Source organism: Canis lupus, chromosome 37, assembly GCF_011100685.1.
Source record: "Canis lupus familiaris isolate Mischka breed German Shepherd chromosome 37, alternate assembly UU_Cfam_GSD_1.0, whole genome shotgun sequence".
Lineage (NCBI taxonomy): Eukaryota > Metazoa > Chordata > Mammalia > Carnivora > Canidae > Canis > Canis lupus.
The window spans coordinates 15,175,427-15,199,810 of NC_049258.1; the positions used below are offsets into that span (position 1 = coordinate 15,175,427).

At 40.1% G+C, this 24,384-nt stretch overlaps 1 long non-coding RNA gene across 2 annotated transcripts in view; it reads right to left on the minus strand.

The window, feature by feature from the left end:
- Positions 1–21,039: 21,039 nt before the first annotated feature.
- LOC111094410 overlaps positions 21,040–24,384 on the minus strand; it is a 50,884-nt gene continuing 47,539 nt past the window's right edge. For both annotated transcript variants that reach the window (XR_005385284.1, XR_005385283.1), the window contains exons 5-6: positions 23,171–23,231; positions 21,040–22,059 (exon numbers count right to left, since the gene is read on the minus strand). This is a non-coding gene — a long non-coding RNA (uncharacterized LOC111094410). The remainder of the gene's footprint in view (positions 22,060–23,170; positions 23,232–24,384) is intronic.

Consider the following 24,384-nt stretch of genomic DNA (forward strand, 5'->3'; position numbering starts at 1 on the left):
GAAAGTTTCAGAGACGGGAGTTGATTTGTAATTGTGTGTGCGTGCGTGCATCTGTCTTAGTGGAGAGGAGAGGGGATAAATTTCCTCGGAATAAGGGTCGGTGGGAGCAGCCCGGGTGTCCTTTGATGTCTTCTGCAAGCTGCCTTGCATTCAGGGTCAGGAGTGGCCCTCACAGTCTTTCTCCTTCCCTCTATCCCTCACAAAGAATGAGAATTAACCATTCCTGGAGCTATAATGATCTTTCCTGCTTGTGAAAATCCACATGTAATTGTTTCTGAGAGGCAGTATTTCTATTTCAAAGCTTCCAGAACGTTCTAGCTTCCCAAGGGCCAACCTTGAGTCCTCAACACCCCTTTTCCCACCTTCTCAACTCCAGGGCAGGGGTTGGATCCATGGCTTGTGACTTTCCCGAGGCTCCTGGGCCTGGTCCAGCAAATAGAAAATGTAACTCCTCCACCTGAGGAAGTAAACTCTTGGGAGTATCCTCATGGCACATCTTCATCTTTTGTATTTAGCTGTGGTTTTTCACAAATGGTTAAAACTCCCTCACAGCTACATTGGTGAATGAAGTTGATAAAACTGAGTAAAACTCTTCTTGGCTAAAATGTAGGCTTAAAGAGATAATTTTCTCCTAAGATGTAAAAGCTAGCTCTGGCAGCAGTTCCAAAGGAAAAATGTACCAAATATTTTGAACAATGACAGCCTCATGGGAATGAATATATGGTGAGTTCCCAGGGAAACTATTTTAAGCTCAAACCCACATATATAATATATAAAACACAATACTAGCCACTGTCTTTTAAGCATTTTTCTCAAAGGTTAATTAAATAAAACAATCCAACTTCGATGTATATGTTGTTATGCCCATTTTGCAGATGAAAAAAACCCAGACTTAGACTCACGAGCCATGTATCTTCGTGCAGGTTATTTCATGTTTCAGATTTGATCCAAGAGCCCTATATCTCATATTCCATAACTTTATACCAATCAAACAGAAGGCAAGTTGTTTTCAAACAAATCTCATCAATTTTCTCTCATTTTTAATACTATGATATGAATGTGCCGGTACATTACAAATAAGTACTTTTTTTTTTCTCATTTTTGAATTTCATCGTGGATAAGACTCTCCTTCCCTTTTCTTTTTCTTTCTTCTTCTTTTCCTTTGCATCCTCCCCTCCTCCTCCTCCCCTTCCACCTTCTTCTTCTTCTCCTTCTTCTGTATGTTGAACTGTAGAGAGGCAGGGGAATGAGAAGAAAGGCCACTGGACTCAGAATCAAGAGACCCAATTCCAGCCTCTACCTCTGTCATTTAACCTTTTGGAGTCTTGGTTTACTCTCCTATATAACAAAGAGTTCATATAGACCTCCTTTGAGAACTGAAGCTCTCCATTCTTTACAAATGATTGGCGTAAGCCTAGATTCCCAATTCCAACTTTTGGCCAAAGGTCCTCTGCATTGTCCCCAACCACAATTTAATCTCCTAGATGAGCAGACTGTCCTCCAGAACGAAGACTACACAGTGCTGTGTAAATCAAATTCAACATTCAATTGCACTGCAAATAAAAAGTTTTACACAGTTAAAATGTTGGCGTGTGGGATTTAATGAGCTCCAGATGCCTGACCTCTGGAAAGAAATGATTTTGGGAACTGTAGCTGTGGAAGAGTCGAAGGGCATGAGCATCTGGTGTGAGTTACTTGGAGTGAAGGGAATCAACCGCATTTTTGCATTATTGCCAAGCTGGGGAAGGCAGAGATACTGTGGAATCTGTGTGCTCACCTTCTGAGATAATGCTGACACTCTTCCAATCTTTTTCTCACTCTTCAGGAAGTTGTGGAGTCAGGTGGATCCTGACCTTCCTTCCCGCAGTTTTCCCCGGGCTATTCATGCCCTTGAGGCCATTGGGTTTTAGGTCTGCTCTGGGGAAAGCAGGCTCTCTTGTTGCACATGGCAGTGACTTTGACCACTTGTACTGGTTTTGGTTGACTCTGCTACTCCTAGAGGGTCCTGCCTAAAACTCGGACCTGACGGTGTCATTCCCCTTCCTTATTTAAAGATTTCTGGACTCCCCATTGCTTCTGGACATGCTGCACACTGAAGAGTTAGATCTGTACCTGCTCTCTGAGATTCCCCAGTCACTATTCCCCACCCTTGGCATCCTGTGCTCTAGCCACTGGAGTCTTCAACATTTTAATCTCATCTTCCTAAGCATTTCCACGTGCCTTCTACTCTGCAGAATCCCTGCCACCAATTCTCCACTTGGAACACACCTAAATCCATGCAACTCAAACACAGCTTCCTTGGATGTCTCTCCTCACTTGTTCCTGCCCCATTCGTGGTAGTCTTTGCCATTTCTGTGTCCTGATGGCCCTTTGATGCGGTTAGGGTTAGAAAAAGAGATTGTATAATCTCCCCTCAATTAATCAGAGAGCTCTTCATGGGTGCAGATGCCTTTGATTCTTTAATTTTCTGGAATAGAGTGGAATTGGCTTTCAGTAAATGTTTGTAAAGTGAACAAATGAAGGAATGAACAGAACGACCTCATAAACCAGTCTTGGTCTTTTAAAGCTTCTCCACCATATTTCTCTGATTGTCTTGTGCACAATAATTCATGTCTAACAAGGGGTCTGTCATAGTTACGTCCTTTTAGAAGGCTACTGTTCAAGGATAGGAAAACAACTAGCATTCCTCTGGCCTCAAGAACTTGCTACAAAAAAGCGCAGAGAGGAACAAACTTGTAGACTCACTTGGCTTCACAAAATGCTGTTGCTCCTCGGGCTCGGTGAGCACATGGATGTACGCTTGTCTTCGAGATGTGCTTTGAATGTAGTCATTCTCTGTGTGTAGGCTTGCAAACAAATAGGTCTCACAACTTGGACACTGATCAGAGGCAAAAAAAAAATGTAGGTCTTCCTTTATAAAATAGGATTTCATTCTGATCTTTTTGTTTTTACCTTTATTTCAATTTATTTTTTCAACTCTGAAACACCCAAGACATGAATCAGCATTTACGTCTTTAATATCAGATTCTGAAAATATTCATATTTTGGAGATTCTTAGTACTGGTTATCTGAAATAAAAATTGAGAAGAATTGAGAGTAATATTTTAATAGGACGTGGTAGGTTTCAAATACATGATCTCATGTGATCCTTACACAACAGTCTTGTGAAATGGATAGGGCAGAAATTAAAATCCTTGTTTTAGAGGTGAGGAAGCTGAAGCTCGTAGAGCATAAGTGACTTGTCCAAAGCGACAACAGCCATGAAATGATGGTGCTAACACCAAAGCCAATTACAATTACGTGGGTTGCCCCCCCTCCACCGTCCCACCCAGCTTCTCATTACAGGTATTTGTAAGTGAGAAAGCACTCACATTGTCACACAAGACTTTTGGCTATCTTTCCAAGTCTCCAACCTCCCAATACAAACAATCCATACCGAGAAACTTGCTACTGGAATGTCTCTGGGTCATTTTCATGGTCTAATGAGAACATGGGAAAAGATGGCATTGAGAAAGGACAACAGTGAACGTTGACCATTCACTTGATTAAAGAATTGATGCAGAAAGTGACTGAAGTTACTTGGAGGGAAAAGCAGATTGTGGGATTGTGCATTTTTATTTTGTTTTGTTTTGTTTCTTTAAACTGGGACTATCCCTTTCTCCATTTTCAGGGAGATATAGACAGTGATAAAGAATATAGTGATTCCTTTTATTTGACTAACTGGATCCTCTTCAGAGAAGGTGAGGGTAGTAAATGTGTTAAGAACTCAGTTAAAAACAATGGACAATTTAATATTCGCAAATTGGGTGTTCCCTGTTTAGCTTTCTCTTGTTAGAATAATGGAATTTGAGCATTTAGAACATAGCTTGTTTTGAAATGATGCATGAGTTCCCAAAACCTTGTTTAACATATTGCTGGAATAATGCATATGAGATGGTTAAAAATGGAAGTAGGAAAAAAATCCCCAACACCCTTAGAGGAATTTGCAATTCATAAAGTTACTGACAATTTTGCATTATAGTTGCCATGGTAACCATGCTAGGCTTCTGCTCAAATGTTTCTCAGAAGGGGAAGGAATAGTATATAATAAGCTCTTCAAGTGTAATTTTTTTTATTGTAGTTGAATTAGTGTGTAATTCTTATGTGAGTATTTTAGTAATCCATGAACACGCACTCTAGTTACGGTTCTGATTTCTTATCTTCGTATGCTTAAGCGATGTATGAAAAGTTGCTGGCTACTAGCAACGCTTGGTAATTAATTATAAAAATAATAACAAAAAGCACTACCCACAGTAATTAATTATAAAAGTGAAAAGCATTTCAAACTTGACTGTAGTAAATTTCCTAGACCAAAGCATTGGCTTGCTTATTGATTCAAAAGTGCTTTCAGCCAAGCATTCAGGCTACATTCATAAGTCACCCCTTGCCCCTTCTATCCTTTTTTTCAGAAGAATCCTATATAGTGAATAAATGAAGACCAATTAGACCAAAATAATACTTTCATTTGGCCATTTGGATAGGGAGCTATTTTTAAATGGTAATTGACTGTGTGTGTGTGTGTGTGTGTGTGTGTGCGCGCGCGTGCTTTGTTCAGCTTCTGTAGAGCCAGTCTAACAGCTGGGGTGGAGCAGTGCATGTCTGGACATGGAGCTAAGGTCGTTTCGGGTTTGATTCTGTAGGGGTTAGTCTTGAATAGAAAAGAGATTTGGGCTTTGGAGTCAAACAGACCTGGACTGCATTCCAGCTCTGCATTTTACTGGCTGAGACCTCAGGCAAGTCACTTAATATCTGGAGCCTCAGTTTCTTCATTGATGTGAATGGGACGATCATCTGTTTATTGCAGTGTTTGTAAGAATATGAGATAATTAGACATGAAATACTTGGCCCAAAGTTTGGCACAGTGTATTAGTTGCCTATGGTTGCTGTAACTCCTTTGTGCAAATTTAGTGTCTTAAAACATTTAGTATCTTGTGGTGTTGGAGCTCCAAAGTCCAAAATGAATGTTAGTAGGATAAACTCAAGGTGTTGGCAGCCCTTTCTTCTCTCCCTAGAAGCGAATCTGGTTTTTCCTCCTGTTGTTGCCCTTCGAGCGTTAGGGGCTGCCTGCATTCTTGGGTTCATGGCCCCTTCACCTGTCTTCAAATCCTACAATGAGCAGTCGGGTCTTTCTTACATCTCTTCACACTGACACTGACTGTCTGCCCCCTCTTCTGCTTTTCAGGATCTTTGTGGTGACGTTGTGCTCACCCAGGCAATCCAGGATGATCTCCCTATTTTTTTTTTTTATTTTTAAAATGATCTCCCTATTTTAAGGTCAGTAGATTAACGACTTCAATTCTCTCTTGCCATTAACATAAATATTCATGGTTTCTGAGATGAGGACATCTTTGGGAGTCAAGGTGGGGGTCATTATTCTGCTTACCATACACAGCAAGCACAAACAAATAAATGCCAATTATATAATTTTGTGTTTTTATTATTTGTAGTAGTAATAGTAGAATGTTTACCACCTAAAAGAGGGCCCAAATAGGAGTTGGTACAACAAAGAGAGCTGTCAAAATCCAGAACTGCTTGGATTAAATCTTGGCCTGCATGTAGTTCTTTGTGGCCTGTGTTCTCACAATCACACTTTAATGGATTTGGGTGGGTCCTGGCAGTTGGAAGCCATATCTGCAGAGCCACTAGAGTCTCGTTTCCCAAGTGTCTTGCCTTCATGTGTTTCTAATTATGAGAAGCTTAATTTCATTAACATTGATTTTTTTAAAATTGCCTTCTCAAACTGCACCAGTTCTTAAAACCTAGAAATTGCCTCTCAGGAGGAAAGGCTTCCAGGGTCTGGATGAATGTGCCTGGAGGTGACAATGAGAGTTCTTGGTAATATGCTTCTAGGAGATGATATTGCCACACTAGAAAAAAAAGTAATGCCCATGCCTGTCGACCCTACGAGAAAACAAGGTGGGACAGACTTGCCTGCTCTCTGCACAGTGAACAGAATGAAAGAGTGTTGATATTAGAACAAAGGAAATTATTCTGACTAATGTCCACCCCAGAACACTGTGACCAAGGGGGATCATGGAGCTACATGTCTGGAGGCCTCATCTCTTGGAATGGTTCAGGTGGGCCTCTAGGTAATGTCAGGCAGGTGGTCGAGGGGCCACCCAGCTCCTTTCTTCTCTTATGAGTCACTGAATTTTTTTCTCTCTCACTTTTTCTTTCTCTATGTCTCCGTGGTGGGGTTTGCATTATTGCTCACACAGTTCTCTCCAGAGCAATCAAGCAGCTGAGACATCTGTTCTCACTGTCTACAATGGACATATCCCCTTGAGTTGAGGTGCTCTGGCTTCACTATGTAGACTGTAGTTTGGGGGAGCAATTTCCGAGTTACCACTACTCTAATTCTGTAAGAAGGCCTTATTTCTATTTCGCCTTTCCTCTTGCATCTCTATGTGTTTATTCTAATTGCTTTTTTAATTCCCTGACTCTTATTTGGCCTCTGTTCTTATAATTTGGGCTGACTATTGTCATTTTTCTGGACTAGCTATTTCCTTCTCCTTTGATTTAGTCTATATATTTTCTCAAGAGAATTTAATGGGGATTCTTTTATAAGCAAACAACCACTCCTCCAAGTTAATTTTTTTCCAATTTGATTTGCATAAGGAACACGTGCATGAATTCCTACTCTTATGCATTAGCAAAGAATAGTCAATATGATCTAAGGAACCTGGCTGATTGTCTCTTTTTGCAAGAAATCTACTCATGACTAAATAGAAGAAATATACTTATTTGCATTTCCCCTACAATTTTCTTCCTTAGTTCTTTTTACATTTCTTTCCTTTTTTTTTTTTTTTTTTTTTTTAGTTCTTTTACATTTCTTTGCCGCTAATGTACGCAATCCTTACTACTGGGGGAAGGGGCGGGACTTTGAAAGAATGCATTTTGATTTTGTTGATTTACATTTTACCCAAATTGACCCCTCTTTGAAAATACAAACTATCCTTCCTATTGCAAAAAAAAAAGGAGATAAATGTTGCTATTTATTGGTAGCAAGATAAATGAGAAAGAGGAAGGATATTCCAACTGTAGGCTTGTCTTCCCTTTTACTTGAAAGCTAAAACAGAATCTTGGTTTCTTCAGTGTGCATATTCAATAAATGCAATAGCAATTCAATAGATTAGTTGATATTTTAGTATATAAAAGAATGTTTTAATTTCTATCCAAAGGATTAATTTTAGGGACTTTGCTTTGGAAAGCATCTATTCCCTACTTGTTTTCCAGCTCTTGGGGCTATTCAGTTTTTCCCAGTCTTTTGGAAATATAACTAGAATTTACACAAATTCCACTTTCTAGTCTTACTACACTTGAGGATCTCTACATTCTTGGTTTCTGGACTTAAGTTGACAGATACCAGAGGAACGGACTGTGTCAGTCATCATTATGGTTGAACTTATAAGACAGTGAGGTAAAATTGATGTTTCTGATATAAGATTAACCCACCTGGTAGTCCCAGGTCAGCCATTTACTAGCTGTGTGGGCAAGTTTCTTTACCGAGGTGATCATAACAATCATCCAAACTAGGGCACTTTTAAGAGTGAAAGTGTTATCAATAATTGTGCCAGGACAACAAGTGCAAATCAGGCCAAACCAGGATGCACGGTCACCCTACTGTTAGAAGTATTAGCTCTTTCCTCTATAACATGTGTAGGAAAATGTAAACATTTGAAAAATATCCATATTATGGGATGTTGTATGGAGTAAATGAGATGATGAATTAAGAGTGCTTAGCTCACAGACTGGCATATACAACAGGGTCAATAAAAGTTATTGAACTAACTATATGTACCTAATTTTTCACGTTCCTCGGGGCAGTCTGTAACATTGAATGTTATCAACAATTAATATTTATTGCTTGCTTATTATACAGACTCACCGAAAGATCTTGAGTTTATTTCTTGGAACAAGTGTGGTGTTTTTCTGTTTCCTAGAAATATGATGTAGAAGTCTCACCATCCTAACTCCTTGACTTGGTGAATTAATTTTCTATTAAATCCATTTCACTAGAATGCTGTATACTCTTTTGGGTTTAGATAAAGGAGGAAACTATAGCAGCTCTCAGTTTGGGTTGAAAATTTTACAGTGCAATCTAATAACCAGTGGAAAATTTCTTCCTCTACTAAGGGTTCCTGAGTACAGATCTACTTCAAAACTGGATTTTTGCATGGCTTTGTCAGAGATTAGCTGTGGTTCAGGAGGCTTTTGGTGTTGCTGTTCTTGCAATACAAAAGCTTATAATCATGACCAAAAATACTTTACTTTTTTCCCCAAAGATATTTTTTGGTGCTTTAATTTTGTGTGGTAAGGAAGCAAGAATTAGAGATATTAAGAATGTCTTTAATGCAATTGTGATAAAAATTCTGTTTAATTGCACAGGAAAATTTGTGATAACTAAAGAAGGGTAGATACCTTGAAAAGTATTTCATGTTCATTAGGGAAGGAAAATGAAGAATGCATTCCCAGAGCTGCTTGATGGACCCAGTAAGTGTGCTTATTTCTATTTTTGTAAGATATTCTATTGGATCTTGTGAAAATCTCAGGACAAATATTTTCTTACTGGCATAATCTAGTCAATAGTTGAATTATTGATGACTGGTCTCTGTTGAGCCCCATAAACTATTTTCATTAAATCATCTCTTCAACTATCCATCCATTGATGTGCACATCTCTTCAACAAATATTTATCAAGCCTACTATTACCTGCTAGGGGCAAAAGATTTAAGCAAGCAATATTCAGTCTTTATTCTGTGGTAGATTTGCAAAATTGGCTTTATTTCTCCACCCTTTCCTGTTGGCTACACAACTTTACAATGGTCCTCTATTTTGATTCCAGTCTCAGACACAAAACTTGCATTGGTCAATGAGTTGCTGGCAAGCGTGGCACAGACAGAGACTTGAAAGCACTTGTGCCATCAGGCTTATTCTCATTCTTACCTTCTTCCTCACCATAAGAACATCTCTGTGCGAGCCTGTTGGATGATTAGAGATACTTGGAACAGAGACGAGTTAGCCTAATCATTCCAGCCAAGAATATTCTATCTCAGCTGCAAGCCAGCTGACACCCCGTACATCAATATAGCTCCCTGTACCTGTGAAATTGTTTAACTGAGACCAGACGAACCACTCAGCCAAGCCCAGCCAAGATCTGCAGAGCTGCCTAATCAAATATCCCAGAGGCTTGAGAAAGAATTGCTTATTGTCGTGCGGGCATTGAAGTATTGTGGTTGCTTAGTAGTTGGCACTACTGAGAATAGTTAATGACACAGCTTAAAGACTCTTGTCCTTTTATCTTTTCTCCTTGACAACCACATTTCCATTTTTTCTAAGACATGTTGCATATTTGCCCACTGAATGCTCTTACACATTCTACGATAATTTCTCTGGAAGAACAAAATAGCTGTTTGGAGGTATTTACTTCTGTGGGTATATGCTTCAGAAAGATTTGGATTGAAACTGCAAAAATTCTATAAGTGTCTGTGAAATGGCGGAGATTCATTCACTTATCTCCCATTTATTGGATGCTTGGGTGCTGGCTCTGTATCAGACACAGTGCTGGGCATTGGGGAATGAGAAGGAGCAAATGTAAATAAGCGTATTTGTGCAGACTTTGCATTCTGCTAGAGGACACTCTAAACAAGTAAATAGTCAACAAACAGAACAATATGGAAAGTACTAATATAGAGGGATGAGCACAGTTTTGTTTATTTTTAAATCTAAGGAGACATACCTGTAAATGGAAACACTTAAAGAAATACTTACCCTAGTAAGCCAGGTTTCTGGTTACAGAATGAATAATTCACAGGGATGAAAGGAACAGCACAGGGCATATAGTCAATGGTATTATAGTAGCGTTATGTGGTGACAGATGGTAGCTGAATTTGGTGAGCATAGCATCATGTATAGAGGTGTTGAATCACTATGTTGTAAACCTCAAATTAAGGTAACATTGGTGTCGACTATACTTAGATTTAAAAAATAAAATTAAAATATTCCTAAAAATGTTAAATATGATATTATTCACTCATTTATTCAATAAGTATATGTTGAACACCTGGTATAGAAAAAAGAGCAAACCAGCTGCTTTGAGGCTATAAAAAGCAAGTCCTTAAAGGTTTTATAATCTAGAATGGGACGCCAGCATAAATAATTAACATAAAACAGAAGGAATTAAGTGCTAACATGGAGGTTCAAAGTATACTTTAAGTGGAGAGCAAAGAACGATTAATTCTCATTGGGAAAATCAGAGAATGCCTTAAGAATGCCAGGGAATTTAAGCTGGACCTTGAAAAATCCCTGATTTACAGCTTCTCAATAAAAATAGTTCTACAAAATAAAGGATATCGGAGTGTGGCAGAGGGCTTTGATCACTGGCTGTAAGATCCGAGAAAGTGAAATCTGAGGAATGCTGCAGAAGAAGAGAACCTAGGAAAACTGAAGGCCGGGGATCTGGGTTCTCTCCTTTGTAGTACAACTTACTGGTTGTGTGACTCTCACCACATCAGTTTGCCAGTTAGGTTTTCTCATCTCAAAAATTAGGGGATTCTGAAAGATCTAAACATACTGTTCTAGCTTTAAGACCCTGAGTAATCTAATTAAATCACTCATCATATGCTTAAACACAATAAAGTGTCCAACATTTTCCATTAGGGATAAACCAGCATGGGCTCAGTTATTGGGTGTCATGTTTAAACTCATACAATGTGAATATTTCATACATTTCAGTTATTCATTTGTGAATACACTTCAATCTTAATGTAGCAAACTCAACATGATGGAAATTCTATTTTGAGGAGTGTCGGAATCATTAGTCCAAGTGAAGTGGAGGAGACTTGTGGAGAAGCTGAATTACAGAGTAGAGCATCAGACAGCCCTGGGTTCAAGTATGTGTGCTGTCATCAGCAATGTGATTTTTGCATAAGTCACTAAACTACTCTATGCCTCAGTGTTCTCATCTACAAGTGGGAATACCAATCCTGCTTCATAAAGTGAGGAGCACAGAAGGTAGTATGTTCACTGTTACTCATAAATAATTCATTGTGGATAACATAGGAGTGAATAAGTGAGATCTGTGTATGAGGGTATCCCTCCTTATATACAAGAGATATGTTCCTGAAAAATTATATGTGACTTGAATTTTTAAAACTTCTTTCATATTTGAAGTGCACTGTTTTAAAGGTTCCTGCTATGACTTCTCTTTCCAAACAATTTGTTGTTTCCTATGTGAAATTTGAATTTATAAAGCAGAGAAATTATTTTCTTAAAGAGTGGATTATACAACTACCCTCAGTATGGAGTAAACTGCTAGTTGTCTACTCAGTATTCACCTCGCCCTTCTTTGTAAATAAGATATTATTTGAGGCACCAGTGTGATTAACTGAAAGACTTCATTTCACAGCACATCTTGCATACAAGGGCGGCCAATGTGATATAAGCTGAAGGCAAATGGAAGAGTTCTCCTCTACCTATAAGGAAGAGTCCCCTTACCTTTGACCTTTTTCTTGTTTGGAATGAAGGTTAGATGTCTAGAGACCCAGAGACATTTTGTGGCTTTGAGACTGGAAATCATACACTAAAGCTGGTGGAGCTGCTAGACGAGGAGCTGCAGTTCCTGATGACTTTGTGGTGTGGCAAATCAGCCCTGGACTGTCCATCTTTGTACTTTCTTTTCAATGAGAGGGCAATAGCCTGTTCTGTTGAAGCTTCTGTTCTTGGATATGAGCAGTTGATTGCAGTTCCTAACTGATGCACCTTTTGGTGACATCGTCAAGGTCAGTGAACTGGGGGGTGTGCATGTCAGAACCAAAAATTAGAGTAATAATCACACCTGAACACACACACATCCTGTCCCCTCCCCAAGTTAATCATATGTACAAGATCCTACAAGAGTAACCAGTTAATGTTGACAATATTGGTGTTTGTAAGGTTTATCAAACGCTCACTTAGATGCTGAGGAAGCATATAGGAAGGGTATGTAGTCTAGTCTTGAAGGACCAGGGAAGTCTTCATTGGGAAGATGATGTGTATGTTGGAGACTAAAGGAAGGCAGTAGTTAGCTACTAAGATCAAGGTGAAAGGAAGTAGAAAGGACAGTGGGAAAGGCATTTTCGGCAAAAGGAACAATGTTTGTGTTTGCAAAGACACAGGTAGACGTGAACTGAGGGAACCACAAGTAATTAGTCCATAAATGGGACATAGTGTGAGAGGAAAGGGATAGGGAGGTAGCAAATAAGGCAGGAAACTAGGCAGGGGAACAGATCAAACAGACATTTAAAACCACAGTTAGGCGGTTTGCTCTCTTCTAAAAAGGATGGACTTCTGCTTTTGACAGATCATTGTGATGGCATGGAGGAGGAAGGATGGGTCCGACAGGAGTTGGTTGGGTCAGTGAATCAGGTATGAAATGACAAGACTACACTAAGGGTGTGGCATCAGAAACACAAAGAGTAGGAAGATTCAGAAGATAATATGGGATGGACCCAGTAGGACTTGATGAATGAGTGGCTTAGTGCCAAAGAAGGGGCCCAGATTCCTGGCTTGGGATCTACATTTGTGCAAATTTGAAACTCTCATGGATGTCATATTTGTTGCCTCATGTAAAAATCCTAAATGTTGGCTTCCTATTTAAAAATGAGTTTGGTCACAATTGGCTTAGTGAAAATTAAATTTTATTGATAAGAAGGGTAAGCCATCTGGCTGTTCTCTGACTGGTTGATATCTATTTCCCTGGGTATAATAAAGATGTAACCTCTGCCACAGGAAGCTATTACCTGATATTATTTATTTCCTGATAAAAAGGAGCAAATCATGCCTGGACATCTGTGGAAAATGAGTTTCTAATAAAGCTAAGGTAGTTAATGTCTAAATGGGAGTTTCTCCTGCGATGATAAATGTCTACTCTGTTGAAATAGTTTCCATAAAACTCAGTAGGTAAGAGGGTAAAGATATTGTGTAATTGTCAATGAGGCAATAAAGGGATGTTTGTTTATTGGGTTTATAATCAACAATGAACTCTAACTCTTATGAAAAATGAAAATGTTTTGGTGTACCAGTTTAGCAATAGAAGCTCCTGTTTCAGAAAAAAATTATATTTTAATAGTGTTTACCGTACCATTCAGTGAATAATAGAAAAAAATATGGAGGGTGCCACTGGGAAAAATAGCAAAGTGTGACCATGTGTGGGAGTACAGGGCTAATTGCTCTTAGAACAAAAAAAGCATATTGCTGACCATTCAGTGTGCACAAAGAGCTGCTTTCTCTAATTGTTCTGTGTAATTTCTGCTTATAAAGTCCTTTGCTGCTAGACCGCTGTCTATATTAGTGAACTGCGGGAGTGTGGCCGTAGGAGGTAAAGTGCACCTTTACCTTGACTACCCGGTTGTTTCTCTCCCTTAAAACCCCTTGATGAAAATAATGAAATGCTTCTTTGGCATTGAATGTCACAGAAACTCATAAGACCAGCATGCTAAAAGTGAATATGTCACACTCAATTGCCGTCCTAGTCTCAGGTGCTTTCTCTAGACTTGGGTTGGGTATTGGTGATCCTCTAAAGGTCTTAGTGATTACTGAGCTCCAGTGGAATATGTGGTTATCTTCCACTGACTATGAGGAGGCACCGACACGGAGGGGTTCCTTCTCTTGGAGAAAGTTATCTAGAACCCATCTGTATCAGTCAGGGTCAGACTAAGCTACTGTAACAAAGAGATCCCAACATACTTTGGCTCAAATACGCTAGAAGTTTACTTCTTTTTTGCATAACAGGCCGGAGGTAAGAATGACAAGTGTGGGATAGGTGGATGGTCCTGCTCCACCAACAATGTAGGGTCTCAGGTTTGCTGAGACTTGTTGCTTTGCCTTCCCTTTGACTGTTGTCCACAGTTGCATGGTTAAAGCCATGCCGTAAGCATCACATCCTCTTTCTAGCTCAAGAGAAGAGGGAAAGGGGGACTTGAAGGGAACTAGCTCCCACTTAAAAGACATAACAGAGAAGTTGCTTATCCTATTGGCCCAAATATCATCACGTGACCACACCTACCTTCAAGGAAATCTGGAAAATATAGTTTCTAGTTGAGTGGCCAAGTACCCAGGAAAATTCAGAGTTTTCTATTACTAAAAGGAAAATGGGGAAAATAGTGATATTGGGAGGCATATGGTAATCTCTGCCGCACAGTCCTTTTGATCTTCTTTAGTGACTGCTGTCTTTCTCTGGGATGAGTTTCATTTTATGAGGTGTTTGGGGAGCAGTCCTTGTATCTTACTGATGATGCGCAGATGGTGACTGTTCATTGCGGAGAGAGAACCCATTGGAAACTACGTATTTCAAGTGTCATGTTTAAACTGATACAATTTGAATATTTCATACATTTCAGTTATTCATACATGAATACACTTCAATCTTAATGTAGCAAACTCAATATGGTGGTAATTACATTGTCTATCATATTTACCTTCCTCCCTCAAATGATATCCAAGGGAAGCCTAAAATATATGTTGAGAATGTTCCTGTATTGTTCCACCACCTTGTCCCTGGAACATGGCAATTAAGATGATGACACTTGAAATTGTACGGGGTGCTTTGTTTACTTAACACTTAAAATATATTAAGAGTACATTTGTATTTCAAAATGAAAGTTATGTTTCTATGGAGTCAAATACACCTCAGAGGATTTGGGTTTTTGTTTTCTTCTGTGATATTAAAATGACATTTTTTCCTGTAATGTTTCCATGATGTTCCTTAATGGGCTGGGACTGATGAATGGAGGAGGCCTAGTTTTTGGAAGTTTAGGAGACATCAAGATTTTCTGAGAGCCCAGAAGAACCATTTGGGGTCATTCATGACTCTTTTCACACTTTTACTACGGCACTAACAATATTACCCATTCATAGTATAGTTACTTATCTTTCTCTCCAATAGACTCTGAATTCTGTGAGAAAAGAACTTTCCCATCCCACAAAGACACATCTTTGTGTCTCCTGGGCCCAGTGCATGCTTGGCACAAAGTTGGGGCTATTTGAAATGTTGAGTGAATGGATGAGGGAGAGGCAAGTGGGGTAACAGGATTTGGAAAACCTTTCAGCTTATCAGGTTAAAAGGAGGAAAAGATGGGCATGGATACAAGAAATCCAGGGAGCTCCTATCTGATAGCTCTATTTTCTCTTGAGGTATGAGGAGCTATCCTTAGTTGCTAGTAAGTGAGGTCATGGAGATCAAGGATTTTGAGAAAAGAAAACTTTGAAATGGTTACTTGGAAAACATGAGACAAGCTGATGGAGAAATATCTGGCAGCATTTAAGATTTCTTTCACTTCTGGTCCCATTTTGCTTTTTAAAAAATATTTTGTTTATTTATTCATGAGAGACACAGGAAGAGGGAGAAGCAGGCTCTCCTCAAGGAACCCGATGTGGGACTCGATCCTGGACCCCGGGATCACACCCTGAGCCAAAGGCAGATGCTCAACCGCTAAGCCACCAGGTGCCCCACTGGTCCCATGTTCTATTTGTTACCCTCTTTCCCCCTATTGTCTCCTTCTCATCACTGATTAAAGATGCTCACGTTCTTGAACCTTAAACACACAAAACCCTCCCACAACCCCAAATCTTTCTCCAACCATTGCCTTCTTCAAGGACAAATTCCTAAGAAGAGTTTTGACCCCACTTCTCTACTTTTCCTCCTCTCTTTCCCTTTTCCCTTCAGACTCCTCTATTTTCTTCATTGGAATCATGTCCTAGTGATGTCCTTGCTGCCAAATGCAATGCCAACTTGAGGTCCTTATCTCACTTCACTTCAGAGCAGCTTTTGACTGAAATATTTCCTTTCCTTGGCTTTTAAAATATCTGTGTCACCTATTTCTCTACCTGTTCCTTTCCAATGTTCTTTGCAGGCTCCTCTTCTTCTGGCCATCCTTAAGAATTGGTGTTCCTCGGGGCCCCAGGGTGGCTCAGTGGTTGCGCATCTGCCTTTGGCTCAGGGTGTGATCCCCAGGGTCCTGGGATCAGGTCCCACATCAGGCTCCCTGCATGGAGCCTGCTTCTCCCTCTGCCTGTCTCTGCCTCTCTCTGTGCGTCTCTCATGAAATAAAATCTTAAAAAAAAAAAAAAAAAAAGAATTAGTGTTCCTCTCCTCAGGGCTTTGTCTTGGGCTTTCTATCCTCATGCTACATTATCTTGCTTTACAATCTCAGTTGCTTCTACATCTTATGCTGATGACTGCTAACCCACATCTTCAGCTCACATACTTCTCCTTGCCTCCAGACCTATATATCCAGATGCTTCCTGGGCATCTACGTTAGCATGTCCTATAGAAGCCTAAACTCATTGTGTCCACAATTCCATTCATCACCATTCTTACGACACCTTCTCAAAGGTGTCACCCATGTTCCCTAGGCTAGTCAAAGCCATCTTTCCTTATTTGGCAGACAAGTCAGAAATCAGACATCATCCCTACGTGGTGGTCTCCATCACCATTATTTTACCTCTTAAAAGTCTCTCACAAAATACTGCCACACAATACTGCTACCCTAGGCTAGCTGCCTATTTCCAGCCCATTGCCCCTTCAAGGCCAACCTCCATATTGCAATCAGTGTCCTTTTTGAATGCAAATTTTATTATTTTCTCCCTTGCTTAAATTTTAAAGATACACCCTTTCCCTTCTCCATGAAGTTTGTACTTTTACTGGGCTTATGCTCCTTCATGATTTGACCCCTCCTACTTCATCTTGAACCATCCCCCTCTGACTCTCTAGACCACATGCAGACTGGCTTCTTTTTAGTTTCTTTACCATACCATGTTTTCTCTCATTTCAGTGTGATACTTTTTCTGTCTGGAACTCTCTTTAATCACTCTCTCCTTCTTTGCCTGGATAACATTCATTCATTCATTCACCTAACATATATTTTGTTAATGTATTACAGTATTAGTGACACTCTGTAGTAGGCATTAAGGATAAGGCTAGTGAGTAAGATAGAGAAGTCCCTGTTCACTAACATTAGGACTGGTGCTGTTCTCCCCCCCCGCCAAGATTTTATTTATTTATTTGACAGAGAGAGGGAGAGAGGGAGCACAAGCAGGGGGGGCAACAGAAGGAGAGGAAGAAGCAGAACAGGGAGCCTGATTCAGGACTGGCCCCCAGGACCCTGATATCATGATCTGAGCTGAAGGCAGATGCTTAACGGACGGAGCCACCCAGGAATGCTGCTGTTCTAATCGTTTTTGTGTCTTCTGTCATGACAGACATCCAACTAAAGCTCATTCATGGATTCTTCAGGGAGGTCTAAGGGAAACTTTTCACTGTATCCTTCCTTAGGAAAGGATACTGAGTGGCTCACAAATCAAAAGAAAAGCTAAATGAGGCTTCAGAGGAAAAATATCCAAGAAAACTCTAGGATCTCGGGATCAGGAACCCTTGGATTGGCTCCTCATGTGCAAAGATGGGGTCTTTGGGCTTACATTCCCTGAGGGCGCTTCTTCAGCCTCTAGAGGTGTGGGAAACCTGAAGCATGTTTCTCAAACTGAAGCTCTAGGCTAAGTCAGCAGGCCTTTTTCACGGTAAGGCTGGGCTTGTGTTTCAGTCTCTTGTCTGCGCAGCGTCCTGGGGTGGTCCTTAGCACTGTCTGTCCAACTGTTACATTCCTATGAAGCTCAGGAATGCAGGCAACTTGGCCACCAGGGCCAGGTCATCAAGGGGCGACCCACGTGTGGATTACACATGCCCACAGACTTTAGCTGGGCAGCTAGAGAGTGTAGGGGGTAGGGCATGGTCTCTGGCTTCAGAAAGGCAGCAGGAAGGTGTATGGACAGCAGAGCCTGCAGGCTTCAGGAATGCAATGGGAAGGTGCCTCGTCCGTGCCTGTGTGCCTGCTTTAAGCCGGAGTGGGAGAGCCCTGCAACTGCTTGCCCTTGCAGCCCACCCTGGGGCCAGGCAGCACTGCAACCACCCATGCTCTCTGGCTTCAGCAAAGCAGTGGGATAGTGCTGCTGTTGGTCTTACAAGAGAATAGGAGGGTGCCACCTCTGAAGGTGCCTAATTTGTACTAGCAGGGTAGGTAGAGGGTGCAAGAAAATAGGGTCTGCCTCTGTTGCCTCCATCTCTAGGAAGAGTTGCAACTGTCTCCCACTGCTCCAGCAGGTATTTTTAGATTAGTAAGTAATCTCCTTTACATAGGAGATTACTAGGTGGGTTTTAAATGCTTGGCTCTTGCTGGGTCTTGGAGGGAGTGAGACTGCACACGAGCTCTTTAAAGGGGGACTCTCCATCTCCTAGGAGTCCCTTGATTTTCTGAGCCGGATGTTATAGGGGCTCATCTCTCTGTGCAGATCCCAGGTAGTAAGGTGCCTGGCGTGGGGCACCAACCCCTTACTCCTCCAAGAGAAGCCCTGGCTTGGTGAGACCCGTCTCTATTGTGTGTCCTGACACGTGGAATGGGGTTTTGGGCAAGACCATGTGTCTGCCTCTCCTACCCATCCTGATGTGGTATTTTTGTCTTTTGTTGTGGAAAAGCAGTTCATCCAGTTTTCAGATCTTTTTCCGAGGAAAATGATCTGTATGTAACTATAGAGCTTGTGTGTCTGTGGGAGGAGGTGAGTTCAGGGTCTCCCTACACTGCCGTCTTGTAGAAGCCCATGGAGAAACACCCGATCTGGTTAGGACTCTTTTATAAGCCAATAGAGTATTAGGGCTACATAGATGCTAGGCGATCCTATATTACCAACCCTTTATTTTCAAGATGAGGAAGCTAAGGTTTAGAAGTGGTCATCCTGTCCAAAAGATATGTTGATAATCTTTTAGCAACTCTACTAGGCTGAGCAATTGAACTAGTTATATATCACTAGTTGTATATCATAAATATAAATCCATAAATATTAGAGATCGAGAGGAATAAGTATCTGAGAGTGAGGTAAGGAAGGTGTTGTATGAATAAAGTTTTGACACCAGTTTTGCCTCCTTCATCGTTTTCCATTAGACGCCATGAATAATATTATGAAATGTCATGCCAAAACAATAAAATGCCATACAAATGTGAGGCTGCATTTCTTCCTTCAAATAAGCCAGTTAAATATTGGCTAATTTTCTCCAAAAGTCATTTGTGCTTAAGGGAGGACCTTATTCTATTAAGCCTTAAAATCCCTCTGGTTTCAGATTTCTTAGCTCTTGTAAGCATTAATAGAGTTCAGAAGTAGACTAGGGCCACACTCACATAAAGTCAAGCACCTTTGTGGGCTGAAAAGCCCTGAGTTTCACCTCATACTTTGGTATGACAAAGGGACCTGTATTGCTTCTCCTTATAAGACAGAAGTTTCTAAAGGACCATAGGGCACGTGAGGGTGGGAAGACAGGCTGGAGAATAAGCTTAGTTCAGGGGTAAGCTCTGAAATGTAGTAGGGCCACAGTAAATCCTCTAGGAGGCACAAGAATATTAGGCAACCCCAGTCAAACACTGATAGAACACACCATTAAATAAATAGAAGTGAGTAACATACTCTTGAAATGAAGACAAATGCATTTTAGCTTGATTTTATTTTCTCATTTTTCCTTAGGGGGCCAAGTTGCCTAGGAGTCCCACAAGTGGAATTGCTATTAATCATGATCATTTACCTTCCAGAGAGGAAAAAATAAAGTTCAATGTGTGCAAGCTGTATTTCTAAAACTCTGATGCATTTGGAGACTGTAGCTTTATTCTTCCAAGGAATTACCAATTACAGAAGGGCAGAAAAAAAGCTTATAATCAGGGACGTAATGTCAGACTTTTTGGCACTTTCATTTAGGACATTTATCGAACCTGAAAAAAAAAATTATTAGGTTTCCATTCCAGATTTGTTCCAGAGAAAGCTTTTCACTTCCCCTCCCATGACTCAGAATCTTAATATAAAACACACAGGGGCTACTGGATAGAAAAAGAACAGGATCAAAAGGGAATTTAAGGATCTACAATCATAATAAATATCACTCTGTGGACAAGGTAAGAATGATTACTAAGGATATCCTCAGGCCTGCCCTCCACACCTTCTCTACCTAACTACCTGCCTTGTGTACAAATATTGTGAGTCTTCGGGGTCTGAAGACCAGTGCCTACTGGGGATCTGGTCATGCCCGAGGAACAACACTGAAGCCAGAACCTTCAGTCAGAGCCCAGACTGACTATGGCCAAATTCATCCTCCCATTCCTTCTCGTCCTTTCCATAGATATAGATATAGATTAGATATAGATATATAGCATATTTAACTGCCCAATGTTTAGAAAATGCCCAGTGGTAAATTCTCTTTCTAAAATAATGATCTAGGGTGCCTGATGGCTCAGTTGGTCAAGCGTCTGCCTTTGGCTCAGGTCATGGTCCCAGGGTCCTGAGATTTAGCTCACACTGGGCTCCCTGCTTCCCCCTCTCTTGCTCCCCCAGCTTGTGCTCTCTCTGCCAAATAAATAAATAAATAAATAAATAAATAAATAAATAAATAAAAAGTCTTTTTTAAAAATAAAATAATGGTCTGATAAAAGCAGCTTGTGATAATCTATATTCTGAATAATTCAGGTTTTGTACATCTATGGCCACCTCTATTTCTAAGCACTAATGAAATCCTCTTTTTCCTTCTTCATTTAATTGATTCTTCACTTGTTCCTCACAATAACAAAAAAGATGGGTTTGAGGTTGCCTGCAATGTTATGTGGAATATAAATATAATAACAAAGAGATGAAGAAATTGGGGTGAAAGGAAAATTGGATCACGAAAATGAAAGACAGCCAGCGATGAGGTTAACACTTGGAAATACAAGTGATAAAGTTCTCTTGAAAGCCAGAGGTTGGCTGCAAACTTTGTTCTGAGCTCCTTGAGTAACAGGGGAAATGGGATGAGTTGAAATAGTGTCTAATAGTCAAAAACATGCGGTCACTCCTGAGAACTTTATACATCAGCTCTCCATGTTTTATTTAGTAGCTACAAACTTTTTTAAAAGAATATTTTATTTATTTATTTCAGAGAGAGATAGAGAGATAGTGAGAGAGAGTGAGTAGGGAGCCCAATGCGGGGCTCGATCCCAGGACCCTGGGATCACACCCTGAGTTGAGGATAGATGCTTAACTGACTGAGCCACCCAGGCGCCCCAGTAGTACCAAACTTTTGACCATTTTTGCCTCTCCATTCTGTAATAAACTGGAACAGGAAGATGGAGCAAGATGTATATACATCTTAGGCTGATTTGGGTTTGAGTTCCTGATGTAGCAGCCCTTCCTAAATTAACTTGCACACCAGAATCATGCAGAGAACTTTAAAAAATACACATTCCTGGGACCCACCCACGAAGATTGTAGTTCTGTAGGTATGGGATGGAATATATATATATTGGACGGAATTGGATGGAATATATATACATATTTTTTTCTCCAGATATTTCTGCTCTAGCAAGTCTAACGATATATATTTAGAAATTTCCACTTTGTCCTTGATGCTCATCACAATAATTGCACCCACTTTGCTTCAGATGACTAAATGCCCCTCCCTCCCTCCTAGCAGGGAGCCTAATTCTGTAAAATCTCCCATTGGCAGGTGTGGTCTACCAATGTTGGCCACCACTGACCTTCCCTGCAACGCTTCTGTCCCTTGCAGTAGCGTATTCTTCGCTGTTTTGTTCAGTAGTATGCTTTCTGGGCCTTCTTGTAGATCAGAATCATCTGGTAGGTTTTCCAACTTTTACTGGTATACCCATTATTGCCTACTTTCTTGATGCTTTTGAGCCTTCCTTCAACCACATGGCATGGAAAGATCCCAGCCAACCACATGGTTTTTCTCTGAAGCTGGGGTGACTCTGTATTGTCATCCCAAATTGGGGCAAAGGGTCTGGCCTTACATCTCTGACCAGTCACCAAACTTGGACTGCTCTCAGGAAGGCGATGTGAGTTTAGCTCAGGCAGTTCTCTTTAACAAAGAACAATCTCAGCTGCAGGAATCAATCACGAGCTGTCAGCCACCAACATTCCCGGCAGCTGGGGACATGAGTGCCTTAGTTCTGAGAGGGCGATGGCCTAGCACAGGGTCCATTAGAGAAAGGAAAGCAATTAAAGTTTTGAATTGTGACTCCCTTACATAAAATATGTAAAGTCTGATTTGTTTGCTGCTATATAGACAAATATAATATCACAGAATCATCTGAGACCGAGACTTAGGACACTAATATAAATTTGGAGAGATGAAGGGGAAATCATTGGTTGGTAATCCAGAGATATAAATCCAGACATTCCTCCTGTTGGTGGTCACCTCTTTAAAAATAGTCTCTCCTCTCAGTCTAAGAGAGTCTGAAGTTATTAATTACAATTTCCCCAGGTCTCTATCCTGTAAGCACTATAGCCTATATTCCTAGAAAATAACAAGAATCAAAAATGTGCTATGAGTCCTCCTGGTAGGTGGATTGCAAGGCTATTTCCAGGCTTGATCAATTGTAAATTCTTCCACTGATTTATGAGAGCTGATTGGAGTGGGAGAGTGCAGGAGGGAGAGAAGAGGGAAAAAGCACCACATTAAATATGCATATAAATTATAGGATGCATCTTAATTTCAGAAATGTTAAAATGCGCATAATTATGCGCCTCAGTAAGGAGAGGATGCAGTATGAGGCAGTGGTGAGTGGTATAATAAAAAGACACAAATTATGAGAAAAGCCAGGGAAAGAAAGAACATTCCAGAAATAACAGGAAAAGGCTCATGGGAGAGGTAAAATTTGAATAAGGCCTCGAAGGAAAAAATATGACATGCTTAAGAATGTGTGGGCTCTTACGGTTATTGACCTTTAAAACATGTGTATTTATCTATTCATCCTGGTCTAACTCAGTAGATAAAAATCACACTTTACTGTTTCATTCTTCATTTTAGCTGAGTCTCATAGTGTATTACATTTGTGGGGATCTAATTATTGATCCACTCATATTATATTGTTATTTAACTATTTAAGTGACATTTGCATATACAGCATGTTATGGTGTCAAGAGACCTTGCAGCAAAAGAAGCCTATTAAAATATCAGTAGAGCAAATGGTGTTTACATTTGCTTTGCTACTTGTTAACATTTGCCAGTTGAGTGTTGTAATCTAGTAACAACAGGGACAAAATAATAAATTTGTAACTAATATGACATAGTTACCTCAAATATGCAGGAAAGCCATGGATACAAGGTAATTGCCAGTTACTATCACATTTCACATCTGTGTGTGGTAGAACCAGATAAGAAAAAAATTAATATTGTATGATGAAATCACAATATTTTGGCAAACCCGAAAACACTTTTGAATTAAAGCTCCTGTTTCTTCTACTTCTAGAATTAACATGTGCTCATTGTAAAAAGATTTAGAAAACAGAAACAAGTGAAAATTAGGGTGAATTATTTACTTATCATTTCTTGGGGAGGCAGGAATAGTAATATGGCAATTGAAACCAGGAGTAATGCGATCATGGGGTGATTTTTTTAGTATTATGATAGAAAACCAGGTCTCAGATTAACACACACACACACACACACACACACACACACACACTGCATTCTATAGCTCAAATCTTCTGGAAAATAATAAGTCTCCCTGTTTCCCACCCTCACTCCCCCCACCTTTCCTTATTGGTCTTTTTGAACAAACTAAGCCCTTGTGAATAACATGAATATCCACTTTTATAAGGCTTATAGAACAAGGAGCCAGAAAGGCTGCTATCCTAGTGCATGAGAGGCAGTTTTGAACATAACAGGAAATTCAAGATGATTTCAAAGCTGGTGTCATGGCACTGTCCTGAGAATTATTGTTCTTCCCCAGAAGAAATGCCAGACATTGACTGTGACACTTCAGAGTTGTTTTGGAGCAGGGCTTTTAGTTGTCATTGTAATGGTGATGTATAACATATAATAAGATTTGTTGATTTAGGAAAACCACATCACATATAAAAATATCCATTTATAACCATTTGACCAGTCTATCTTTAAAGGGATTTGACTGCATCTACTAAATCTCTCTAAAACTAAATCTCCCTTGTGTTAGTTGTGGGTCTGCTCTGTAAATCTTTTGGCAAGAGTTAAGATAGAAATGATCAGAGAGTAAAAGTGGAACTTTGGGCAATACACCTATGCACTGAATACTGAAGGTATGACCTAGAACAAGAGCCATTTCCTGAAAGTGAGCTGCATTATGGAGGCAGATGGTCACCTCAATACATGTCATTCACCATAACTTGTTCTGAACTAATTACCTAATGCAAGAAACAGATGTCCGGGGAGCCTCATAAATGATATAAGGGTGACTTTACAGTGTTGCCAAAATTATGGCAGTTATTAAAATGCCATTGATATCCCAAAATAGAAGGAAAAGTGTATGT